This window comes from Marmota marmota, unplaced genomic scaffold (assembly GCF_001458135.2).
Source record: "Marmota marmota marmota unplaced genomic scaffold, marMar, whole genome shotgun sequence".
Lineage (NCBI taxonomy): Eukaryota > Metazoa > Chordata > Mammalia > Rodentia > Sciuridae > Marmota > Marmota marmota.
Window position 1 is genome coordinate 84262 of NW_026006962.1, and position 12548 is coordinate 96809.

The 12548-nt window shown below is 48.1% G+C and overlaps 1 pseudogene; it reads left to right on the forward strand.

Annotated features, from left to right (window-relative positions):
- The first annotated feature begins 768 nt into the window (after positions 1-768).
- On the forward strand, positions 769-2783 carry LOC107133648 (annotated as a pseudogene).
- Positions 2784-12548: the final 9765 nt, after the last annotated feature.

Consider the following 12548-nt stretch of genomic DNA (forward strand, 5'->3'; position numbering starts at 1 on the left):
TTTTTCTGGTCAAATAGAAAGTCATTGTCTTCGTGATAAAATTATTCAATTTGCATTAATAACACCATTTATTTTTTCCAAGGATTGTCATTGCAAAACCAATAGGTGGTGTGCTAAAAATGTTCACTGATGGCTCAAGTTCAGGTAAAGCAGGTTTTTATAGTCATGTCCATACAGAGGTTATACAAACCTCTTCTACCCAACAAGCAGAACTACAAGCTCTCATTTGTGCTTTAAGCTATTTTACAAATGAGCCCACTAATATTTATTTGGACAGCTTATATGCAATTGGAGTTACCAAAAATATTGAAACTTCAGTTATTGGATATATGTCATCACAAGAGTTATTAAATTTATTTCATACCCTACAAAGGGCAAATGCAAAAGCACCCAAGTTTTATAGGCCACATATGAGCCCACACTAATCTTCCAGGGCCTATAACATCAGGTAATGATGAGATTGATAAATTGGTTGCTGTTTGTCAGCAATGTCTTTGTATGACTCTGCACAAGGAAAGAGAGAGTGAGAGCGAAAGAGAGAGAGAATTTTTTTAAATATTTATTCTTTAGTTTTAAGTGGACACAACATCCTTATTTTATGTGGTGCTGAGGATTGAACCCAGTGCCCCGCGCATGACAGGTAAGCGTGCTACCACTTGAGCCACATCCCCAGCCCCAAGCTTTATATTCTTTATATCATCAAAATGCTTCTGGCTTACGTAAAAAAATTTAATATAACCAGAGAACAAGTTTGTCTATGTGGGCAGAAGCTCTTGTTTTAGTATGTAGCGAAGATTAATTGCACAAATTACAGAAATTCGTCCACTGAGCCTTGTCAGGAAACTGGAAGAAAGTTTAAGCATGAAGCGCAGTTCATTTTCCACCGGTGGTGCTGGCCACCTCTCTATGCAAGAGTCAAGATCTCAGGACATGAATAAACAAGGCATTCATACTGCTCAAATCAAAGAGAAACCAGCCTTTGGAAAGTTGAGTATAAATAAACCTACATCTGAAAGAAAAGTCTCTATATTTGGTAAAAGAACTAGTGGACATGGATCCTAGAATAGTCAAATTGACATATTTTCCAGTTCTGAAAAAATCAAGGACCCAAGACCACTTAATGACAAAGCATTCATTCAGCAGTGTATTTGACAACTCTGTGAATTTCTTACAGAAAATGGTTATGCATATAGTGTATCCATGAAATCTCTACAAGCTCCATCTATTAAAGACTTCCTGAAGATCTTCACTTTTCTTTATGACTTCCTGTGCCCTTTATATGAACTTCCTGACACAAAGTTTGAAGAAGAGGTTCCAAGAATCTTTAAAAACCTTGGGTATCCTTTTGCCCTATCCAAAAGTTCCATGTACACAGTGGGAGCCCCTCATACCTGGCCTCACATTGTAGCAGCCTTGGTTTGGCTAATAAACTGCATCAAGATACATACTTCCATGAAAGAAAGCTCACCTTTATGTGATGATGGACAGCCATGGGGAGAAGAAACTGAAGATGGAATTATGCATAATAAGTTATTTTTGGACAACACCATAAAATGCTATGAGAGTTTCATGAATGGTGCTGACAGCTTTGAAGAGATGAATGCAGAGTTGCAGTCAAAGCTGAAGGATTTATATAATGTAGATGCTTCCAAGCTGGAATCATTAGCAGCAAAAAACAAACCATTGAATGAACAGATTGCAATATTGGAACAAGAGAGAGAAAAAGAGCCGAACTGTCTAGAGTCATTAAGGAAGTCGAAAACTTCCTTACAAGCAGATGTTCAGAAATATCAGGCATACATGAGAAATTTGGAGTCTCATTCAGCCATTCTGGACCTAATGGTCTCCATGAAGAAATTGCTAGAGTAGAACTAGAATGTGAAACAATAAAACAGAAGAATGCATGTCTACTGAATACTGTTGATAACCAGAAGTACTCAGTTGCAGACATAGAGAGAAGAAATCATGAAAAAAAAAACAAAAAACGAATTGCATCAGACCATTAATAAATTAACCAAGGAGCTGGAAGCTGAACAACAGCAGTTATGGAATGAAGAGTTAAAGCATGCCAGAGGTAAAGAGGCGATTGAAACACAATTAGCAGAATATCACAAACTGGCTAGAAAATTAAAACTTATTCCTAAAAGTGCTGAGAATTCCAAAGGTTACGACTTTGAAATTAAGTTTGATCCTGAAGCTGGTGCCAACTGCCTCATCAAATACAGGGCTCAAGTTTATGTACCCCTCAAGGAACTCCTGAATGAAAATGAAGAAGAAATTAATAAAGCTTTAAATTAAAAAATGGGTTTGGAGGATACATTAGAACAACTGAATACAATGATAACAGAAAGCAAGAGAAGTGTGAGAACTCTGAAAGAGGAAGTTCAAAAGCTGGATGATCTTTACCAACAAAAAGTAAAGGAAGCTGAGGAAGAGGATGAAAATGTGCCAATGAGCTTGAGTCCTACAAGCACCTGCTGGAAAGTGCTGTCAATGAGGGCCTCAGTGAAGCTATGAATGAGTTAGATGCTGTTCAGCGGGAGTACCAACTAGTTGTGCAGACTACAACTGAAGAAAGACGAAAAGTCAGAAATAACTTGCAGCATCTTTTAAAAATGATTGCTACACATGTAGGGTCTATGGAGAAACATCTTGAGGAGCAGATTACTAAAGTTGACAGAGAATATGAAGAATGCATGTCTGAAGATCTCTTGGAAAATATTAGAGAGATTACAGAAAAATATAAGAAGAATGCTGCTCTATGTAAGGCTTCTGGTGAATGAAGATGAAATGCTGATTATCCTTTATAAAAATAGTTTATTAACTGAAAATATGTAAAATCTGAAATTATGATAATTTGTTGATCATTTTTAGATGCAATAGTCGAGTTTTATACGTACCTATAGTTAATAAAACTACATTTGTACAGTGAAAAAAAAAAGTTTGTCAAATGTACATCACTTCCCCAAGTGTGTAATATGCATACACACTCCATTTTTACCATCAGGGGTAAATCCCCGTGGATTAAAACCAAATCAATTATGGCAAGTGGATGCAACTCACATTCCTCAATTTGGTAAACAATGTTATGTACATGTAATTGTAGATACTTATTCTAGATTTATCGTTGCTACAGCCCATACAAAAGAAAAAATACTCAGCATATTATTTCTCATTGTTTAGCTGCTTTTTCAGTATCAGGATGCCCTTTATAGATTAAAACTGATAATGCACCGGCTTAGGCAAGCTCTTCTTTCCAACAAATTTGCAAAGAGTTTCAGATTCACCATAAAACAGGTATTCCTTATAACCCCCAAGGTCAATCCATTGTAGAATAAGCTCATTTATCTATTAAGCTACAATTACAAAAACTAAAAAGGATAGATAGGACTGTGACTGCCCAAAAGAACCTCAATCAAGCTCTGTTTGTTTTAAATTTTCTAAGTTGTGACTCACGAGATCATACTACAGCTGAGCGCCATCTGTCTTCCACAGCAACAGGCCCATGAGGCTGAGTTTGGTGGAAGGACTTCAAGACTGGTCAATGGAGAGGACCAGATCCAGTGAGGATGTGGGGCAGAGGTCATGCTTGTATTTTTCCAGAAAGTGCTTTTTGTCCTATTTGGATACCTGAATGCACATGAAGGCATGAAGGACTTAGAACCAAGATTCAAACGACTGAAGATTGACCCAGAGGAGCCTTCCCTCAAAAAGAAGAAATCTCTGAGGAAGAGAAGAGTGGCCAGGAAAAAATCAAATAAAGAAGCTGATCTCCTGGAGGGACTTACGGAAATTGACGTTACAAGCTACACAGATGATTCCACTCCCAGGGAGAAATAAAACTCCAATGATGATGCTTGCTGCAGGAATAGGCCTATTGGGCCATCAGGTAAAGGGGAGTCAGGGAGACACTTCCTGGACATATTTTGCAGATCCACCTCTAGTAAACCCAGCAGTGTGGACTGGAGAGTCCATTCCAATACTTACTAATAGTGACTCTCATATGATGGAGGATTTACAGACACTCTTCTTACCCCCAACCATGTGACTGGATTTAATTATTCTGGCTCTAGTGCCCAACTACCCTTGTGTTGGTCCCACAATAAAGCATGCTGGCTGTCTAAAAGTGTCATTTCAGGAAAAGACCTTCAGTGAAGGTGGCATTCAGAAAGATGTTTGGCGTTTAATTGCTGCCTCAGAATTCTTACATTTTACTGACAAACCTTTATTGGAATTTATTGGCATGAACTCTAAGGAAAGATTCTTGTTATGGCTTACAAGTCTGTGTTCAATCTCCTTATGTATTAATTACTGGAAATGTAAAAGTTAAATGGAAACATGATAGACACCTTATAGTCAATGTAATTTAACTAACTGTATCACCAGATATCATAGAGGAAAAGGAACGCTGATACTCCACCAGCCCTCTTTGTCTCATTGCCACCTAATATTTCAGAGCCATGGTAGGCTAATGCTGGTTTTCAAGTCTTACAACAAATACACGCCCAGCTGGCAAGACCTAAACGTGCTCTTAGACTCATAATAGTGGGAGTTGTTGCCTTGGTTTCCTTTATTGCTTCAATGGTCACAGCTTTGGTGGCCATATCCCAAAACATTCAACATGCACATTTTCTTAATGATTTGGCTCAGAATACTTCCAATTTATTGCAGATCAGTTTACCTGAATAAAGGTCTTATAAGAGAACTGATGAAAGAATTGAGACCAAGCTAAACGCCTTAGAGGCCCCTGTCATAATTACTGGTAATGAACTTTCCACTTTGAAGTTCAAGGAAACACTTAAATGTCATGCTAGCTGTAAGTATATGTGTGTTACTGCTGCCAAATGCAATGCTTCCCAAGGGGATTGGGAGAAGGTTAAGAAGCATTTATTGGGTATTTGGTAAAATAATAACAGCAGCTTGGATCTTTTGGAGCTCCATCATCATATTCAAGATATCCAAACAAGATTGATTTTTCAGATCCTACTTCCTTAGCTCATTAAATATTAAAAGAATCAAACAGCTTTAACCCTGGAAACACTCTAAACACTCTGCGTGGTATATTCTTGGGCTGTTCTCTTTCCTACTAATTCTCTTTTGTATGGTAATTATAGGATGGTGAGCCATCAAAACAAGGATGCCGGGACTCGAAAAAATGAATCATCACCTGCTTTTTCAAAGAAAAAAGGAGGAATATGTGGGTGGCAACCATGTCACATGACCAGCATCCTCTTTCCCTGATTGGTGAGGCTCTGTTGGTCACTTCCCGTGATCTGGCCACATCAAGTCAAATCTCCCAAAGATCTCACAAGATCTAAAATGTCACAAAATGTGTCTTTAGGTGTAGGGGTGCCGTCCTACAGCCCCAGTGGTGGAGTTACCTTACCTGTCCTTGTAACCTGCCTCTCTTGACCTGTATTGGATGGAAATTTCTAAAGAATGAGAGTCCCCCAATAGAAGACCAGTCCTAAATGTGCTCCCCTGCCCCTCGCCGGCCTCTTGTGACATTCCTCGCTCTCCCACTTAGGAAGCTTGAGGTGAAGGGCAGAGGGGCCATCCTGGGCTTCAATTAAAGGTAAATTGTGTGTCTGTGTTTTATTTGATACCTTAGGAAATTCTGTTGAGTGACCCTTAGTTAGCCACCCACACTGGCCAGGGGCAGCAGTGGCAATTCCCATCTGAAGTGGAAGTAAGAATAAGAAATTGGGGACATCAAGAAACTTTTGGGGGTCATGTCAATGTTTGATATCTTGATTTTGGTGACGGTTTTACATATATATATATATCACAAAAAAAGCAAATGGCTCCTGTGCAATTTATTGTAGATCAGTTTACCTGAAGTTCTTCTTATAAGAGAGTGAAAGACAGAACACACTTCTACCAAGATGACATCTGGATGAAGAGAGGGCATAACAGTAAATGAAATACACCTCTAACAATGGACAAAACCCAACCTGCAATCACCAAGTGCTGACCAGTGTGAGGAGCAACTCAGTGTCTCCTACACTCCTGGTGGGGTCACAAAATTGCAGAGCCACCCAGAAGAAAGTCTGGTAGCTTCTTACAAAGTGAAAATTAGTCTTCCATATGATTCAGCAACCACAGTCCTAGCTAATAATCCCCTGGAGTTGAAGGTTTTGTCTACATAAAAACCTGAACACAAACATTCAAACTGCTTTACTCATGATTGCTAAGAACAAAAAGCAACCAGGATATCCTCCAGGAACTATCACCTCTTATTAACTTCAGAAGCCTGTGACCAATCCAAACAGGGGAGAGTCACTCAGCAATACAAAAGAAATAGGGGAACACGGAAAGACAGGTTCTGTTTGGGGTGGGTCCTCTCTTCCCATTATGTGGCCCTCTAACTGGGGTCTTGTTGTTCTGTTCTTTCTGCCCTGTATCAGGAAAGTCCTGCAGAATCCAATAGGCAACATGTCCAACCACACCTTTCACCAGCTTCTCCTCAGGGATCACCAGCTGCTGGCCACCTGGGAGGACACCTACTCCTCACGTGGAGGCCTCACAGACTGCTGATGGGATGTCACCACTCTGGATATGGAGCTACAAAACAGGAACACGACTTGAGAACCTCACTAGCCTGTCCCCCAGGGTGCCTGGGCCCATTTGCCTCCATGAGCCTCCTGCTGGCCATGGCCTCTCCTCAGCCATGCCCTTTGCTGTCCCTGCGGCCAGGAGCTAATATTGTCTCCTCTTCCTTCTCCTCGATGCCTTCGGTGTGCTCATCATTGGGCTCACCCAGTTCACAGGGTTTGTGGAAGACCCCCGACAGGACATCAGCTGACCCCCCCCCACTTGCAGTGACATGGACTGGACTGAGACTATCCATGACCTGTGGCATCAGGGAACAGTCATGGATTTCATCCCAGAGAAAATGCACGACTGTGGCACCTGGGCCTTCACGATGATGCTGCTTCTCCTTTCCAGATATCCCTCCCCTGCTTTCCCATGTTGTCCCACTTCAGCAGGAAGCAGCAAGGTGAAGTCAACACCCCCATCCCTGATTTAATGCAAAGAAGGGAGGAATGTTGGGTTCCAGGGAGTCCCCATTTCTTCTGGCTCAGCTGAGGGTCCAATTCCCGGCAGATGCCCTGCCCTTCCTGATCCCCTCCACCCACCTCGTTCCTGCCTAGGAACAACCACCCTGTCTGCCTTCCACCTGCCAATAGCAGGACCCTACAAGGGAGTGTCACACCTTTTGAGTTCTCAGGCCCCATCAGCTGGCCTGTCCTCCTACAGACCCACTTGACCCAGTGCCCATGGGTGTGCAGTGCTGTCCCCATGAAGCAGGCAGCCATCTCCTCACCTCCAGTAACTCTCCTTGCCGTCCCCGGTGGTCTCCCTAATAGTGAGCTGAACACTGAGGTCCTGGGCCTCCCAAGCTGCAGACACTCAAGCCCAGACCTGGAGCAGGCAGCAAGGTCCGCAGGGCCTGTCTGATCCCCAATCCTGCAGAAAGTCAGGCGCAGGGAGCACTTTGCCTGGGGGAACACATCTCAGTGAGGCTGAGAGCTGGACTTTCCCCAGCTCCGTGAGTCCTGAAGCATGCAGGAGGGACTGGCTGGCCACAGCTGGTCACAGGATAAATGAGGGTATTGAGAGCACGCTGCTCTCAGCTCACCCAGCCACCAGCCCAGCACCCATCGGGCTCCCAGGGCCCACCCCAGCCAGCAAATGCCAGGCCCCAGCACCAGCCTGGCTCCTGACTAACTCCCCAGTATGGCCTCCCACCTATCCCCTGGTCAGGCACCCAACAGGGCCTCCAGGTCCCCAGTCCCCATCTCCCACCCCCAGCCCCCAAGCCACCCAGCACTCACAGCAACAATGCTGGCCACACTCTCAGCACCTGGTCTTGACCTGCCCACTACAGAACAGCTCGATGGGACAGGTCCCAGGTCTCAGCCCTTGGGACCGCCTGGGACGGAAGTCCCTGACCCCGAATTTGAAAAGGTGGGGGCAGGGGGCGAAAGATGGAGTTTGGAGACTGGACCAGAGGCCAGGAATTGTGGAGTCCACAGGCAACATAAGGGGCCAAGATAAGGCTACGACACCAACCAAGATGAATTCAAAGGAGGTGTCTAGGGTGCAGTCTCCCAACACAGAGTGGCAATTGCTATACTCCACCTCCAGGACCCATCTCTCACAGACTCACCGTTCACATGTAGACAGCAACTGAACACAGCCTTTCCCTATGTGGGGACAGAACCACAGACACCTCAATAGAAGCGGTTGAGTTTAAGGTTGTAGACTGTTGGCATTATTACCAGAAGGACCTGCAGGCCTGCTCCAGATGTGCCCATTTGGGAGACCGGGCAGGAATTGTACTCAGGGGCCCTCGACCACTGCGCCACATCCTCAGCCCTATTTTACAGTTTATTTGGAGACAGAGTCTTGATGAGTTGCTTAGAGCTTCACTAAATTGCTGAGGCTGGCCTCCACCCTGCGATCATCCTGCCTCAGCCTTCCAAGTCACTGGGATTACAAGTGTGTGCAACATGTGCCCATTTTTAAACCCTGCAAGTTTTCTTCCTGGAGAGGGAAAGGAAACAGGACAGGACTGTGAACAGGTCCTGCTTCAGAGCTCTACTGCTATGAAAGACTGACACTAATTTGAGGCTGTGGGAGGCAGGTCAGAACGAAGAAGCCTTTCCTGTTCTAGCCCAGCTAGACCGTGCAGCACGGTGACCTCCTGAACTGGAAGCATCTCCTCCCGCTGCTCCAGGAACACTGCTACTCTCCACGGCTGGTGCAGAAGGAACCCCACTCACATCAACACTAGAGAGAGCGCCTAGAAAGTTACAGGACAAGGGACACCAGGAGAGAAGCTCCAGTAGAGCAGTGACATCGGCACACACAGTCTAGAGAAGCCAAGAAATGTGAGCATCGGGCCGGACCCAGAAAATCCTGAGTCAAGCTGGGCAATGTGCCCAGCCGACCAGGGGCTGTTTGACTCCTGAAGGGGGTCCACAAAAGACACCCAAGTGTCCCCATCTGTCCCAGCTGGCGACCTAAGGCTGGGTTCACAGAATCTGACTACTCCAATACCTTAGGAAACAGCGAAGACAGCAATTGTTGAGGGCCGCGCACCCTGGTGGCGGCCACTCTGCGGCTCCCGCATCCTCCTCCATGTCCCTGCCTTCCCTCGCGGTGGCCCGTCCTGTCTCCACCTCCCTCCGCAACCCCGGCAGTGACTGTCTAGCCTGGTCCCTGGTGCCGTGTGCGAGTGGGGCCCGGGGATCCACACTGCCCACAATGCCTCCTCCTGGTGCGGGCTGAGGCAAGAGCGGACCTGGCCCACAGGCTGCGGAGCAAGGAGCAAACCACTCCCAGGAGGCAAGATAGAGGGGCCAAGCTCCACCCGCTCATTTGATTGGCTCCTCTGCGGTGACGCTCATTGGGCTGTTTGCCCACCCTTTCAGACCACGGAGCTGCTCATTGGGGGACTCTTTTGGCTCCGCACACGCGACCCAGCCAATCTGCCTCAAGAGCAGGATAATTGAAAATGACCTAAGAGTTCTGGTTGAGTGAGCTAGCAGAAGTGCTGGAGGTGGCAGTTGGGCTCTCGGGGAATTCCTGGAGAGCTCACGGGGTGCGGTGTGGGTGCTAAAAAAAAAAGTTCATTCCTGCTTTACAAGTGGCTTGTGAATTGTGTCCAGCCAGACTAAGGCAAGCAATAGCACAGAAGTGCCTTTTCAATAATGTGGGGACAGCTCTGTGACCTTAGGGATCCATGGAAAGGGCAAGCCACGGAATTCTTTATTCTTATATAGGGGACACTCCAGGGGAGATTCCACAGAACATTCAATCCCAAGAAGGGCAAAGGGATGGGATCACAAAAGAACAGGGGAGTGTGTGGCTCAACCCCACTGGGTGATGCCTGCTCCTGGAGCCATGCCTTGGTAACGCCAAGTTCCTGCCACCTGGCCTTGGCCCTGCCACTGCTGTGCCAGACCATAGCAGGCCAGAACCCAGTGCCTCAGGACCTACAGGCGAGAGAGTATTGAGAGCACGCTGCTCTCAGCTTGCCCAGCCACCGGCCCAGCACCCATTGGGCTCCCAGGGCCCACCCTGGCCAGCACACGCTAGCCACAGCACCAGCCTGGCTCCTGACTAACCCCACAGTATGGCCTCCACCCAGGAGGTGTGGAGGTGTGCACCCAGGGCAGCTCCTGACACCTGGGTTTCCCCACCTCCCAGAGGAAGCCGGGAGCCGTCCTGGACTACTCGCGGGGTGCCCACGGGTCCCAGAACCTGTGGCAGGGTTTTTGTGAACTTAATCTGAGACCAGTGAAGACCTGGTAGCCTGGCCACCCAGGGAATGTCAGAGGCCAGCACTGTGCCCGGGGACAGGATTGGGAGACAACAGGAGAGACCGGCTCCTGTCAACCTGAGTCTGGCCGCTCAGAGGGCTCAGAGGGCCCACAGGGCCAGCTGCAGGGCTCGGGAACTTAAAGTGGGTGGGTTGGTGCCTGGCCCAGTTCTCCTGGCTTGCTCAGCCTGCTGGGCCCGCTCAGAGGCCAGGAGAGGCCGCGTCCAGGTAAGGAGCACAGCACTGTGGCCATGCACAAAGGACGTATGCAGGGGACCCAGTGCTCTCTGGGCATGACCTCTGATCATGGGCTCCCCAGGGCGGGCCCAGTTCTTCCCAGGAGAGACAAGGAGCACCAGCATGGAACCAGACTGACACTGCTCAGCCTGGTACACTGGCACGCCACCTCGCTGTCTGCCCAGGGGCCGATTCCACCATTGCCTGACCCATCCAACTGTAGGCTGGACAGAACTGCTGGATAGAACCACTGCACCAGGATTATGATTGCTCGTCAGCTCAGACTACCCATACAGCATTGGAGGTAGTTAGGGACGCGTGGTGGCGCTGGGATCATGTGATGTGCTTGTCACGTGTAACTGAGGGGCACTGAATGCTAGGGGGTGCCTTGGACCCCCACACTTTCTGCACAGATTGTCTGTACCTGACAATCTGCCCTGAGTGGTTACTGAGTGCACCCCTTGTGACAATCCAGGAGCAGCAAGGATAAGCCCCCACCCCACAGGTGGACCCTGGGAGACCCCTGGGGCAGCAGCCTCCACACGGTCAGCAGCTGCCAAGCTCTGGAAGGGAGCGGATGCCACACTGCCAGGCCACTAGCTGCACCTGGGGCTGCTACCTGTGGGAATCTGCTCCAGAACCCAGAGGCACAACACCTGGGAGAGGAGCCCATGGCACCTCCTGTCCAGTCCTGTCCCATCCCTGGTGTCTGTGACACCTGCCCCCACTGGTGCAACCAAGGCCTTCAGCCAAGAAGCACCTAAGCTCCCTTCAAGGGCACAGCCAGGAGCCACAGACCACAACTGCTGCTGCCCATGGCTCCCGGCCTGACATGTGTGCCCGGCGGCACTGTCCAGGGGGTGTGCAGTCCTCTGCGGCCCACCATGTAGCGTGGTGACCTCTTGAACTGGATGCAACTCTCCCCATTGCCCCAGAACAGCCCTGGCACTAGTAGGTCTCCTGACGTCCATCTTCCAGGCCCACAGACCAACCAGGGGACACGGCAGGCTCCTCGCCCTCTTCAACTCTGAGGAGAAGGAATGCATTATGACCAGGCCTGAGCATGGCTCCAGGAGCAGGCCCCACACTAGAGGTCGACAACAAGTCTTCATCCAGAAAGGCAGCCTCAGGAGGGCTGGGCCTCGACCCAGATCTCCACCTGCCTGTTCAGAATCTCTTGCTCTTCACTGAAGTGACCTCCCGCTCCTGGGTCTCCACTGAAGTAACCTCCCACTCCCTAGGTCTCCACTGAAGTGACCTCCCACTCCCTAGGTCTTCACTAAAGTGACCTCCCACCCTCTGAATCTCCACTGTAGTGACCTTCCACTCCCTGAGTCTCCTCTGAGGTCACCTCTGCCCTCCCTGCCCTGCAGTAAGTTTAACTGTGTACACTCGGCCCTCCGTCTGGGACATTCATTCTGAGTTGTCAGTGGACCCTGTTCCTGGAGCACCGGGGTCTGTCTGGAGCACTCTGCTCCCTTGTCTTTTCACGTTGTTTGTGTGTTCTCCCATCTAGCGAGGGGACTGGCCAGCACAGATTCTGCCCTGTAGACTTACACTGACCCTGAAGGTTTCCAGCGCCTCACCTCTAAGGGGAGACCGACGCCAGCAGCACCCAGTGTCCTCAACACACAGCCTTCACCCTGCTCACTCCCATCAGGGCATCCACTGCTTTCTCAGGGTCACCCCAGAAACCCCCACCTCACCTAACCAAAATGGTGAGTTCAACAACTGTTTACAGCATAAATCCAAAATTTGCTAAAGTGCTTTACAATTTCAAATGGTGAACAAGAGGCCAGAAGTACCTAGTACCCGGTGTTCCCAAGGGACAGAGAGAAGCTAGAATCAAAAATTCAGGAGCCAAGATGGCAGAGTAGAGGAGATATGGCTTCTGGCAGCTCTGCACACGAATCCAAGAAAACAGTCCAAAGGCTTCTCCATGGGGTCCTGACTTGGTGAAAAACTGCATCTCAGAGCATGT